This window comes from Rattus rattus, chromosome 11 (genome assembly GCF_011064425.1).
Source record: "Rattus rattus isolate New Zealand chromosome 11, Rrattus_CSIRO_v1, whole genome shotgun sequence".
NCBI lineage: Eukaryota > Metazoa > Chordata > Mammalia > Rodentia > Muridae > Rattus > Rattus rattus.
Window position 1 is genome coordinate 20,916,605 of NC_046164.1, and position 14,142 is coordinate 20,930,746.

Consider the following 14,142-nt stretch of genomic DNA (forward strand, 5'->3'; position numbering starts at 1 on the left):
TGCTGGTGCCATCTTGTAATGGAGTATGTAAGGACAGCTCCTCGGACAGCTCCTCACATCTGTGAGGACAGCTCCTTGGACAGCTCCTCACATCTGTGAGGACAGCTCCTCACATCTTTCTACTTACACCAGGTTGGTTAGCATCTCATCACTTGGCCAGATCTAGCTGGATAGAAAAGAGAACAGAAGACATCAGTCAAGCTGCGTACTTGAGTCTCCCAAAGCAACTTGGGATATAATTCATGGAGATAAGAGAGAATACATATTGATTTCTGAGGCGAGCAGCCTACAGTCTCTGCCACATTGAAACTTCCAAACCCACAAACCCATGGAACAACTAACAGGTTTGGAGAGGTCCAAGGACAGTCCTGATGTGGTACGGATCACTCTTAGGCCTTTGGTCCAGGAGAAGGAAGTCTTGACGGCTACCACCATCCCAACTTCTGTCACATCTCCAAAATGAACACAAAAAGGAAATTAGACAGGGCCTGGGGAAAGAAGGGGTTGGTGCAGACAAGGCTTTCCTTCCTAGAAGCACCCACCTGCACTGCATAAGCACATTAGGAATAACTGCTAAGTTCCCCAACACTGGAGCGCTCTCTCTCTCGCTTTCTCTCTCTCTCTCTCCCTCGCTCTCTTGCTCTCTTGCTCTCTCACTCACTCTCTCACTCTCTAACTATAAGGATTCACTTTTGCAAAAAAGCTGCAATGAGAAGGTGGACAGATAGCCAAAGATTACAACCTTTCTTATAAAACAGTCTTAGCCCATTCACATTTTACCCCACCCCACCCCCATTCCGACTCCTGTGAGGTGGTCGCACATAGGTGACACTGCAGACAGGGAGCTCCTTCGAACATTCTGTAAGTGTACTCACTGTGAAGCACCAACGGAGATCAGGCTCAGACAACACAGGTCTCTACGATCCTGAGTTAGCTATAGCACATGGAATTTACCATGTTAAGTCTCAGTTTTAAGTGTTTTGATTTTTTATGCACAGGTGTGTGTGTGTGTGTGTGTGTGTGTGTGTGTGTGTGTGTGTGTGTGTGTGTGTGTGTGTGTTACATGCATATAGAGGTCAGAGGACAACTGGTGGCTTGTGGGAATCAGTTCTCTCCTACTAAATGGAGCCCAGGAATGAAACTTAGATCATCAGGATTGGCAGCAAGAGCCTTTCCTGGCTAAACCCACTCACTAGCCCAAGATCGATCAATTGATTGATTGATTGATTGATTATTTACAATGTACTGCTTTCTTGACCTAAGACTTCCATTTACCTTTTCACTGGTAGAAACTGAATGATCCTATCTATGAAATCAAGTGTCACTTCTTGGTTGCCAGGGCAAATAGTTACAGATCATTGTAACCGGCAAGGCAGGTCCTCAAAACAACGAAGGGAATGTAGGTGATTCGCATGGCACCCACCGTGTCCACACTGAATGAGTGATGCCACCTGCCATCTTCCCATCTCCCTTCCAGCCTCTCCCATCAGTACGTACTTTCAGCATAAGGAAGTTGTCAGTCCTGGGAACTCAGCAGCAGTTCTAATATGTGACATTATATGCACAAGGAAGCACCAAACACAGGAGGATGAGCAAAGAACTCATGACTTGTCTGGCTTAGTCACTGTTGGTACCCATAGCAGGTGAGGCAGGCTCTACCATAGCCACTCCTGTTCACACAAGTCTTTTTTTTTTAAAGAATAATTTTTATTTATTCATTTGAAGTCATACATGTTTGATATACATATATACATAGATACATGTGTTTTTTATTGTTTTTTGTTTTTGTGTTTTTTGAGACAGGGTTTCCCTACATAGCCCTGGGTATCATGATCTCACCCTGTGGACAGAGCTGGCCTTGAACTCACAGATCCACCTGCCTTTGCCTTCTGAGTGCTGGGATTAAAGTGGTGTGCCACTAGCCCCAGCCTGTTTGCAATATATCTTAAATATATTCAACCACCCCCTCCCACCATCACATCCTTTTCTTCTTTTTTTGCTTTCTTTTTTTTTTTTTTTTTTTTTATTTAAGGACCAAACCCAGGGCATTCCTCTTTCTTGGCAAGCTCTCTCCCCCCTAGCTAAATCCCCAACCCCGTTTTCTTCTTTTTAAATAACCCATGAATCCAGTTAGCACTGCCTGCACTTGCATGGGAGGAGAGACATCCACTGGAGACTGGGCAACTTAAAGTGGCTCCACACACCCTCACCTAGAAATGGCCGTACCAGCAGTCATCAATTGCCTGCATCTCCTCAGCTAGGGTGGGACTCCAAAAACCCTCTCCTGTCTGTGTCATGGTGTTCGGGTGTCCAGAAGTCCTGACGCCACAGCCTTTGCCCACACACACATGGGATTTAGTCACATTGCCCCTAGAGTCCCCCGTGTCTCTTGCTATGAACCACAGGTTTAAATTTCTTCCTTTTTCTGAGCCTCTGTTTTCTGATCTCTAAAGTAGAGACCATTCCTATTTTCTAGCTTAAAGACAGATCCTCTCCAGCTTTAGTGTGGCCTGGGAGTGTGCCCTGTGCTCCCTTTAAAAAGGAAAGAGAGGGAAAGGACACAGATTTCTAAACCTCAGACCTTAGAGACTTCCTGGACCGTGAGTGGGTGGGTCCCTAGCCTTGCCTATCAACATTGAGGTGATGGCAGTGGTAGCCACCTTGTTGACCTTACACTAATCATCAAGAACTGCACACTCACCCACACACCCTCATGTTATAAATAAATGTACTGTCTTGTTCTGGTGTGGTTTCTACTTCATACAGCAATAGGAAGAGGAAGCAATAATTAAAATATCAGAGTGACTGTTTCCTCCCCATACCAGTGGGGCCTATGAAATCTACGTCGGAAACCACTGGTTTAGAAGAGCAAATGAATTTGAATTTCTAAAAGCATTCTGTAAATAAATAAAACTGGGTTAATATTGACAGAATATGCAGCATTTGTGTGTGTGTGTGTGTGTGTGTGTGTGTGTGTGTGTGTGTGTGTGTGTGCGCGCGCGCGCGCCTGACTTGTGGCTTCAACACACACTAGAAAATGCATATCCCATGCCAGCCACCTGCCACTGTTCCTTCACTGGGCCTGCTGGGGAGCCACTTTCAGGCATTTGGAAATAGTTAATATGAAACTAGATCGAAATGTAGTCTAAAGGCCAGAAAACAGGTAAAGAATTTCACTTATTTCCCTTATCAAAACTGCACATTCCAGACTGCTAATTAGAGTGCTTAGTTAGAACCCTGCTGTTTTGTGCTTGCAACTCTGCCAGAGGAAGAGCACCCACATCCCAGTCCCACAGCCTAGCACCCACAGCCCAGGACCCACATTGGGCCACTGATTACCAATGTAACTCCAGCTCCAGAGGGTCTGTCTCCATCTTCTGGTTTCCAGCTTTCCCAGGCACATGCACACATACATGACAGACACACAGACACATATACATGGCAGATGCATAGACACATACATAAACATAAACCTAAAACAAAACAAAGAAAGGAGTTTCCTGATTCTTTGAAAGCAAAACGGTATGAGGAGTATATTATTATAAAATAACAACTTAACAGCTGGGCACGATTGTACAGATCCAAAATCCCAGCTCTCAAGAGAATGAGGCAGGAAGGTTGTGAGTTCAAGTCCAGCCTGGGTTATATAATTAACAATTTGTTTCTCAAATGCAAGGAAGCAAGCAAGGATGGAAGGACAGATGGACAAGAGGCAGGGAAAAAGAAAAGTGTGGGGATGTCGCTTGGTTGGTCAAGTGCTTATCTTGCACGTGCAAAGCCCTAGGTCCCAGTCCAAGCATCAAACAAAACCATGCAGTATGCACTTGTTATCCCAGCACTCAGGAGGCTGAGGCAGGAAAGATCCAAACTTCAAGCTCAGGTCTGAGGTGGCTTAGTAGTTAAAATGTGCACTGGTCCTCCACAGGTCTCAGCACACACAGCGCAGCTCACAGCTCTAAGTTCTGGTCCAAGGGATCTGATGCCTCCAAAGGAGAAAGCACTCACACGCACATAATCGCATGCAGATGCATACACATGCAAATAATTTAAAAATAAATATTTCAAAATTCAAGGTCATCCCCAACAACATAGCTAGTTTAGGGCCAGCCTGAGCTTAGATGACATTCTTTCTCAAAAAAAAGAGCGATGATGAGGAAAGAGAAAACTCCAGAAAAATACATTTGATCTCCAGGTTATAATCAGAATATAATATTCCTAAAGCTAAAGAAAAGGATAAACGTAGTCCTCAGACATATATGCAAGGAGGATTTCTTAAGTTCATGAGAGTTGGTGTATGGTCTGGGGCCAGTTGAGATGCTCTCCCTGCCTAAAACGTTGATGACTGAAGAGCAACCAAAGGTTTAAACTATGAATTTGCAAATCCATGAGTCCCAGACTCATAAAGATTTTCATGACATCAGCCATAAGCCAGGTGACAATCTAGCAAAAATGGATGTCATATTTAAACTATCAATTATTTATTTATGACTTATTTGTAGCAAGATGAAATAACTATATACAGACTACTTCAAAATCATTTGCTGGGATAGATGGCTATTGATTGAACTATTGACTGCAATCCTCTCCATCCGTTGTGTCTGTGAGCAAATCCTGCTGGTGCAGACTGAGATCCATCTCTCCAGTCACATCCTGTGTAAAGCGGAGGCAATAGCCAGGCTTCCCCATGTATCACGAGACCACACTGAGGCACAAAGTGCTTCTCGCCTGCCCAGCTCCTGGTAAATCATCACTATTAGCTGTCTTCTGGTCACTTGGCTAAGGTGACTGGCTCACTTTCACACGTCACATTCAACATCTTCTTAGTAACTAAATCTTAGCTGCTACACACGAAAGCGCTCCGAACCACTTCTGACAACATTCATCTCTAAAGTGACAAACCCTTTCCCACCCACATCATCAGTTACCACCCAACATTAAAAATACAACCCAGAGGCTCTCTTGAACATTTATCCCACACAGAGGCTCACGCCCACTTATACTTTTAGGTCACATTGCCCCTGAAGTGAGTAGCTTGTTAAGATGAATCTTTTACTGTTCCTTAATTGACATGTAACCAGGTTGAGGGCTGGTGAGACCTTAAGAGATCATCAGGTTATGGAGGCTCCACCCTCATGAACACCCTGTTTATTTCTCAAGTAACAGTATCAGATCTGGAGACAGAATTAAGGAGTGAATTGTGTCTTGTGGGATTGCATTGGCTACCCTGATAGCTGGTCACCCTGGAGTTTTTCCTCTTCTCCGATCTTCCTCTGCTCGTCTCACAAACCCTCCCACTACAGTGATGGTGCACAGGGACCATTAAGGGCTTCATTAAATGTGGATGCTAAGCTTAACCTCCCACATTTGGGACCAATTAAGCCTTTTATCCTTCTAAACTATTCAATCCTAGGTTATTTTATTTATAGCCATACAAAATAGTGGCACCAGTAGCCACTAAAATGGCGGTGCCCTCTGGGAATTTATGGGCAACTATGACGGGCATCATGTTTTTGCATGCATTTTCTACTCCTTAAAAACACACAGGGGGATCCCTACAGGAAGCTGGATAGCTAGGCTAATGAAATCAGTGATGTCTGGTTTAGTAAGAGACCCCAATAAAGTAAGGAGAAATTTAAGACTCTCAGTATTAACACAGGCATACACATGCATGGGCCCATACATGAGAATGTACAGCACACAGTTCTCTCTCTCTCTCTCTGTCTCTCTCTGTCTCTCTCTGTCTCTCTCTCTCTCTCTCTCTCTCTCTCTCTCTCTCTCTCTCATACACACACACACACCACACCACACATTCACATACAAAAGTAAACAAACAAGTAAAGCTCGAACAGTGGCTCAGGAAAATGCTAAACCTCAAAGAAGCCAAGAGCCTGGCTCCCAACATACAACACAAATGACAGAGCTAAGGCTCAACTCTGTATGGGAGGTCACGCTATCTCTGAGTCCCAACTGCTTAGTCACACCCTTTCTATGACAGCATTTAGGGCCTGCGGTTTCCTCCACAGTTCAACAGTCATTCCTGCCTTCACCTGAGTTCACCAGGACAGGTGACTCATACAGTAAGGAAGTATTTGATGGGAAAAACAAGATAGACCGACGGGATGGGGTCAGGGGAGATCAGGAAAAAACACCCAAACTTATTCTTTTACTCACATTAACTAGCTAGTGATATCCTTTAGTTTTTAAAGATTTATTCATTCTGCCAACACATCATGGGGCCTCTGTACACCAATGCCTGACAAGTATTACTGCATCAACAAATGGCCTGACCATCCCCTGCAGTTTCTAATCCAACCAGAAGAGGGAGACAAAGTGCTATCTCAGTATATGGTGGCTGCTCAGAGGCAAACATTTGCTTGGCTCCAAGTTGTGAGAATCTGAAGTGTAAGCCTCCCAACTCTTTTCGTTTATTTATTGTAGGTTTTGGATAGCACAAGGATGGCCAGCAAGACAGACTTGAGAAGGAAATGCAGCAGTGTGCAAAACCATGAACAGTTCTCCACCCCTGAAACCAGAGACCAAGGCAGCCAGACTGGCCATGGTTTGCCACATTCCCAACACTGACAAACATGAAAGCTAAATGAGGTCCTGGCACCCCTAATCTGCATCACATGCATACCCCGAAAGTCTGAGTCAAAACAAAGCATGCCACCCCAAGTAACCCCTTTTGGCTATGAAGTAAGGAATCCAGGGAATTTCCAGGATCTTCCCTAGTGCACACATTCCAGGTTTCTACTTTTCATGGGGTAAAACTTATGTCAGCTTTTCCATTTCTTCGACTTATGTGGCACTAATATCTGCACACACTCCAAAGTGTGACCCAAGTAACCAGTTTTGTAGACACCCGGAGCCCAGAAGCAAAAAGAGCTGAGTGTAGTACATGTTCTGTTAGTACAGGCAGCTCTCCTGGGGTAGTTTCCAAGTGTATGTATGCCTGCATGGAACAAAAAGTCATTATATAATGAGTGGCATTTCCTTCACGTTGAAAATAACATAAGGTTAAAATGAATGCCATGGAGCAAGTACGGAGCCAGAGGTATCATATGGGCTTGGACTCAACACACAGAAACACAAAACATGTGCACTTAGATATGGGTTACTATACAGAGGGCAGAGGCTGCCACGCCCAATATCAATGAGCACAGCCTGTGTCCTCATTCCAAAAATACCATTCTCCAGTAAAATTACTTAGGACCCCTTAGAGAAGTAGTTGGTCCTGAGACTGGGGTGTTGAGGTGCGGTCTGTTGCTATGTGTTGTAATGCTTAAGTGTGTGTTGGGGAGAGACCTGGTTGTCCCAGACAGTCCCCACATAGACCCAAGTTATTTCTGATTAGTAAATAAAGATGTCTACAGGCAATAGCTGGGCAGAACTGAGATAGGCGGGGACTTGGTGTTCCTGGTGGCTTTGGAAGAAAAAGAGGGAAGAAAAAGGTGGAGAGAGAAGTTAGGAGTGAAGAAAGCATGGCCCTGAGGACTGGCCATGGAGATAAGAGATGAAATATAGTAAGGACTAACTCGGGGTTATCAATAGGAAATAGATTTTAATAGCAGAGAGTGGATACCTGCCGAGCTCTGGTGCTATTTAAGGTTTATTGTAAACATAGCGATTGTGTCTTTTATCTGGGGACGAAATGTCAAAGTCAGGGTAGAAGCCCCAGATTGAGATTAAATATTTGCTACAACACTGGGGCAAGGAACATGAAAAGAAGAACCTGGGGGAAGGAGAGAGAGCTACATCAAAGGCAAAATGACAATCTGAGAGGGTTTTCATTACAGGTGACATTCCCTAGGGAATGGAGTTGTGCTTCCTTGCTCTGCCTGCCCCTCCAACCCCACATTAATACTGAAAATTCAACACCTAGGACAGGACTCGTGTGACCCTACCTGGAGCTGGGAACTTGGCAAATGTAGCCAAGTTAAGATGAGTTCTTCCGATGGATTGCAGAGGGCCCTAAGCCGAAGGGCAGATAGCCTTGAAAGGAGGGGAGGGACACACAGAGAAGGGCATCGCAAGACACAGATCTTCAGTGATGCAGAACCTCGAACCAGGGGATGCTGAGACCTTTCTAACCAACACCTTCCTTGGAGCATAGGATGGACCAAACCCTGGAGAAAACTCCATTTCTCACTCTTGCCCTCGTCGACAAGCTCTTGGTGACTTGTTGATGGGAGTCCTGGGGACACCAACTCCAATGGATGGGGTAGAGCCAGCAGAAGAAAATGTAAGCACAGGTTAAGTTATTGGCCTAATCCCCAAGGGTCTTTCCTCTTCGTGACAGAGGTACAAAGAGTGACTTTAGCATAGTGAAACCTGCTGGACAGGACAACCAAACGACTGACTGGAAATCACACATCACCCATGTAGTACCCTTACCAACACAAAACCTGTCTGTTCATGAGCAACAGCTCCCCAGCCCCAATCAAAGGACACTACATAGAGCTGACACTTACTATAGTGTTGTGATCAAGAGACTAGACTGGTGAACAGTCTACAGAGATTCGAAAACTCAGGGCAGTGGGAATCCCCATGTTCTAGTTTATCAATCTTGGACCAATGATGATGTCTTAGTGACCATGTTCCTATGGTGACGTAAGATGTTGAACATTAAAAGTGGCAGACTGAGGGAGAAACACATAAACTCTGTACTATATTTCACTATGTCTAAAATTATCCAAGAAAGGAAAAACAGTTGGGGGGTAGGGTAGAGGTTCTATGAAAGGGGAAATCCAATGAAACCAGCCCAATGATCCAACAAGCCAAGACTTAAGAAACCAGCCCTGTAAGATGCAGCTCATTCACGCACACTGGTTTAATGCTTTTATTTTTAATTCTGCTTTGGTAGTACAAAATTCATAAAAAGTACAAACCAGACAGTTAAAAATACTGGAAACCAAATATTTTCCTTTACAAAATTTTTACATCAAGGTGACAACCAATTCATTTGTTACACCAAGAAGCGACCCATTATTAGTGTTGTGAACAGTGAACTTGCCTAGGATCCTCAGCACTTCTGAGTGAGGAGGAAGGAGGAGGGACCCTAAACGTCAACTGTGCTGGGAACACTCAGAATTCTCAACAGACTCTACAAGCCAGGACAAAGCTTATGTGTTGAATCTACTGAGCGCTTAATTTTTGGCATCTCCGGAAGCCAGTCACGCAACTGCTCAAGTATCAGAAAATACTTAAAATGTACTCTCGGTATATAAATACAATCTTAAATATCTTTATTTTTGTTTTTTATTGCTATAGAAAGTGCTCTACATTGAATAAAATTAAAAAATAATTAAAGCCGGAGGATATCTTACATATTAGCCCATCACCATTTAAAGGACAACACCCCCCCTTTTATTTTTTTTTTTTTTTTTGCAAAATGTATGGTTTTTTTGTTTAAGTAAAAATATTGGCTTAGCTGCACAAATATTATCCCCATGAAGACACACTCTACTTCCTAGACCACAGTGGAGCGGGCATCCACACTGGCTTCCCTGCTCTGTAGACACAACACACACACCAGTCACTTAGCTGCCAGTGTGGGTTCACATCAGCGTCTGCCACTCACATAAAGTGTTAAGGGAAAAACAAGTTAGTTTGTGTCCAGAAACAGAATCAAGTAATTTTTTTTTTCTTAAACAGAAAAATACCCTGGGGTATATTTTTTAAAATCCTTTTTTTTCCTATTTTATTTTTGTAGAGCAAATTTTTAAAAAAAAAAAAAAAAAGAAAAGAAAAAAAACCAAAACCACACCCAGTACTCAATGCATCACACCAATGGAAGTAGGGCATACAGCTTGCCTCACTCCCATCCCAGACCTATACACTTTCAGGCATTTTAGCCCTACTGGGCAAGAAGCCTCTAAGCATGACGAGAGTGCTCTACCACTGAGATAGCCCACCCATCTTTTTACTTTTTGGTTGTGAGACAGGGTCTGGCTCAGTCACCCAGGCTATCCCTGAACTCTGTAGCCCATGGAGCCTTGCACTTCGGAAGCCAGTGCTAAGCATCACTTAGAAGATGGACAGCAGGATCCCGAGTTAAACAAGCAGAGGTCTCAGCAAGGGCTTGTTTGCATAAGACAGGAGTGTTTTTGTTCTGGCCTTTGGTTGTCAAAACAGTTTTTTAGAGTGCCTTTAAACTATTTTCCCTTTTACTCAATTAGACTAAGAGCCGACTGTGTAGATGAAGTTCAGTAAAAGCAGTAACAGTCTCTGCATCTCCTAAGAGACCGGAGAAGGACAGGAGAGGGTTGATGGAAGGAAGAAGGTGTCAGTGCTGAATCCTTGGTCCAGGAATCTGAAATGCAGGGGGACTGTGGTTACACCTGATCCCACGACGTCCTGGGGGGGATCAACTTCTGAGCACAAGATGTTTCCAAGGACCCTTTGCAGGCAAGAGTCTTCTGAGACAGCCCTACTGTGCGCATGAAGATCTTATCACCAACATTAAAATGGAGTCTGGGGTTCGGTAACAGATGTGAGCATACCAACACAAGCTCAGGCTGTAAATGTTCCACTGTTCCTAACCAACTGTGCAGGGAACAGCCAGGAATGTGCAACCAGGAACCGTGATGGCCAGGGACAGTCCACAAGTGCAAGAGAGTGAGCTATTTCCTTCTCGGAAATTGAACTAAAATTCTCATCGCACCTTTTAAGCCCAAAACTTCTTTCAAAGCAAACTGAATTCTGTGTCCAGTATAGCAAAAATATTTATTCCCTTTTGGGTTTGATCCGCACGCCCATTGACTTCATGATAGAAACTGTATAAAATATATAAAAACATTCCCTAGGCGACTTCATATCACACAAGTTCGGAGTCTCTTAGATCTCTTCAAGAAAGCAGCTGCTGCAAGAGAAAACAGAATAAAGCTATGACAGGGGGAAGCCTACCGCATGCTGATCGAGACCCCTCCTCACCCAAGCTTGCACACCAACTCATCCCTCCCCCATCACACCAGCCTTTTAGAATCTAATCTAAGAACATTCAAGTACCACCGAAGAAGCAAAGGATCTTGTCACCAAAAAACACTAGAGCAGCGGCTCTCAACATCTAGGTCGCAACCCCAAAAACACCTTTGGGAAACATAGATGTATACATTATGAATCATAATAGTATCAAAATTACAGCTATAAAGCAGCAGCACTATAGTTTTACGGTTGGGGGGGGGTCACGCAACATCAGGAATTGTATTTATTAAAGGGGTGCAGCTTTTCACAGGAGCTCCCACAGTAGCAGAAACGCACTCTGCCTGCAACCCCTGGTTGGCGTCTCCAGGGAAAGAGGATCTTAACCCCTGCTTCTGTGCTGTCTCGTCACACGCTGCAGAGTGATAACTCAGCCATAAAATAGCTTTCTGTGTCCCAAATATCTCCTGTCATTCACCTTTAGACCCTGTTATGTTCCTGAAGACTGAGATAGCCAAGGGCAGGACTGAAATTCTAAAGACTCCACTTATTACTTAAACATGCATGCAAGAGAGAAGAACTTGAAGAAATACGAAGATTGACACACGTTAGCTGCCACGTCTAGTTTAAGAACACAGTATTTACAAGCCTCATCTGGGGACAGACATAATCCTAGCTGGAGGCTAGTGTGGGCTGCACAGAGAGTTCAAGACCAAACTGGGAAGCTTAATGGGACCCAATGAAAGGTTAAAAAAGGGGGGGGGGTGAAGCTAGGGGTGGGTGAAGCTAGGGAGAGGGTTTCCCTAGTGTGTGCAAGGTCCTGGGTTCAATCCCTGGTAAGTACCATATATGGATGGGGAGAGAAGAAGGGAGGGGGAACAAAAATTTACCCTTTGAGATATGCACTCTAACATTACCCACTATTTTAAAGATATTTACATTTTATACGTATGAATGCTTGCCTAAATATATGTTCGTGCACACAATGCATAGCTGGTTCCCATGGACCCTGGAACTGAAGTTAAGGATGAACAGGAACTGCACTGAGAACTGAACCCAGCTCCTCTCCAAGAGCAGCCAGTATTCTTCACCACTGAGGAGAGTGGTCCAAAGAGGATGAACTGGATCAGGAGCCAAATGGAAATGAAACACTGTCCCCTAAAACAGCAAAAATCAAGCTTTTAGTTCTAAGGAAACAAATGGTGTCTCTGTGGAGCTGACATGTGGGTTTGTAAGCGGGGAAAGCCACTGTCCAGTCCGAGGTTGCTTTCAGGAGGGACTCGGTAAACAGTTAACATTCTAGCACAAAAAAGGCTATAAGGAGGCCTGGCAGAGAAATGTAACCGCCCCCCCCCAAAAAAAGGAGTTAAAAACTATGTTAAGAGTTTTAGGACATTATTCAGAAAGTATGCATTGGGGGTGTTTTATGGCTACTCTTTAAGTGACTTTTTGTGTCCGAAAAGTGTTAACAAAGTCCAGACAATGAGGTCAGGCCTGGAATGCAACATTCCATCAGAGTGAGAGGGCCCGCTTGTAATTCCAGGAGTCAAGAAGCTGAGGCAGGAGGACTGCCACATTCAAGGTCAACTGGGGCCACAGAGACCTTGTCTCAGAACAAACAAAAAACAAACAAAAAAAAAAAAAAAGGAAGGAAAGAAAGAAAAGAAAAAAGATCATACAGCAGATTTATACACTAACCTCCAGGGGTGGGAACTAAAGATCCAGGTTGGGCAGACAAAAGGATAAGATCAGAGGCCTAGAATCAAACCCAGCTCTTGAGTCCTTGCTGCTGAAATGGCTGTCCTCTGCCATCCCTCAGGATAATGAGCTTTGCCCTACACTGATACTCAGTGTTTATTAAGATACCCAGCAGCCAAAAGCCTCCAGCAGGAAGATGAGCATCAGGCTGTCCACCAGTCCTGGGCTCTAAACAGCCAGCTCTAAAGCTGGTTTTAAAAACCGCTCTGTACACTGTTACCTCTGCTCAAGGATGTGGAGAATCCAAACTGCTGCTCCGAGACCTCAGGACTATACAGCAAAGAGAAGACACCCAGACCTCAGGACTATACAGCAAAGAGAAGACACCCAGACCTCAGGACTATACAGCAAAGAGAAGACACCCAGACCTCAGGACTATACAGCAAAGAGAAGACACCCAGACCTCAGGACTATACAGCAAAGAGAAGACACCCAGACCTCAGGACTATACAGCAAAGAGAAGACACCCAGACTCAGGACTATACAGCAAAGAGAAGACACCCAGACCTCAGGACTATACAGCAAAGAGAAGACACCCATACAGAAGCCCCTCCCATCTGGTCTTTGCTAACTGCAAGGCAGCCATGACTTTGTGGGTAAACACTGTCTCATCATAGTGTTAATTTAGAGAGGGGACCACACACTCACTATGGCTCAGAACCTGCACCCAAGGACAACTATGGATGGTCCATCACCAAATCATAAACCTCCTTAAACAACAAGGTAGTGTGTTTTGTCTTGTTTTGGGTAATTCAGTTGCGCTATTCTCAATTACAAGTTTGGTAAACAACACCACACAATGTCAAAAAGTTAATGTGCAGATGTCCAACTGTGGCCTACTTTCTGTAGGTGAAATGAGGTACCTAAAAAGTGTGGAGTGCATTTGACCACACAATGTCAAAAAGTTAATGTGCAGATGTCCAACTGTGGCCTACTTTCTGTAGGTGAAATGAGGTACCTAAAAAGTGTGGAGTGCATTTGGTATGATTTTTTTTCCCATTGATTTATTTCTTCAGTTTACATCCCGACCAAAGCTTACATCTCCTCTGAGAAAACCACTCCCCCAGCCCCATCCTGAGAAAGGGGAAGTCGCCCTGGGTATCAAACCCACCCTGGCCCATCAAGCCACTGCAGGACTAGGCACATCCTCCCTCTCGACAGAGACAGGGACAGCCTCCGCTCCAGTTGTTAGGCGACTGCACACATTTACTACTTAGTATGGGGCCTAGGTCCAGCCCACACTTGCTCTTTGGTTGGTGGTTCAGTCTCTGGGAGTCCCCAAGGGTGCATTTGCTATGTTTTAACAACACTAAATTGATCCCTTATTTTATGGGAAAGAGACTGTATCCTTCTTAACAATAAACCCACTCTGAATCAGTTCTTCTTCACCACTTCACACCAGTGTTAGCCCTCCTCTCTCTCCAAGTGTCCATCTGCAGAAACAACCCCTGCACTTTAGAAGCT

At 44.4% G+C, this 14,142-nt stretch overlaps 1 protein-coding gene across 1 annotated transcript in view; it reads right to left on the reverse strand.

The window, feature by feature from the left end:
• Positions 1-8,784: 8,784 nt before the first annotated feature.
• Rell1 (RELT like 1) overlaps positions 8,785-14,142 on the reverse strand; it is a 59,690-nt gene continuing 54,332 nt past the window's right edge. Inside the window, exon 7 of the mRNA XM_032916378.1 lies at positions 8,785-10,861. The gene's annotated coding sequence lies outside the window, so the exon portion shown is untranslated. The remainder of the gene's footprint in view (positions 10,862-14,142) is intronic.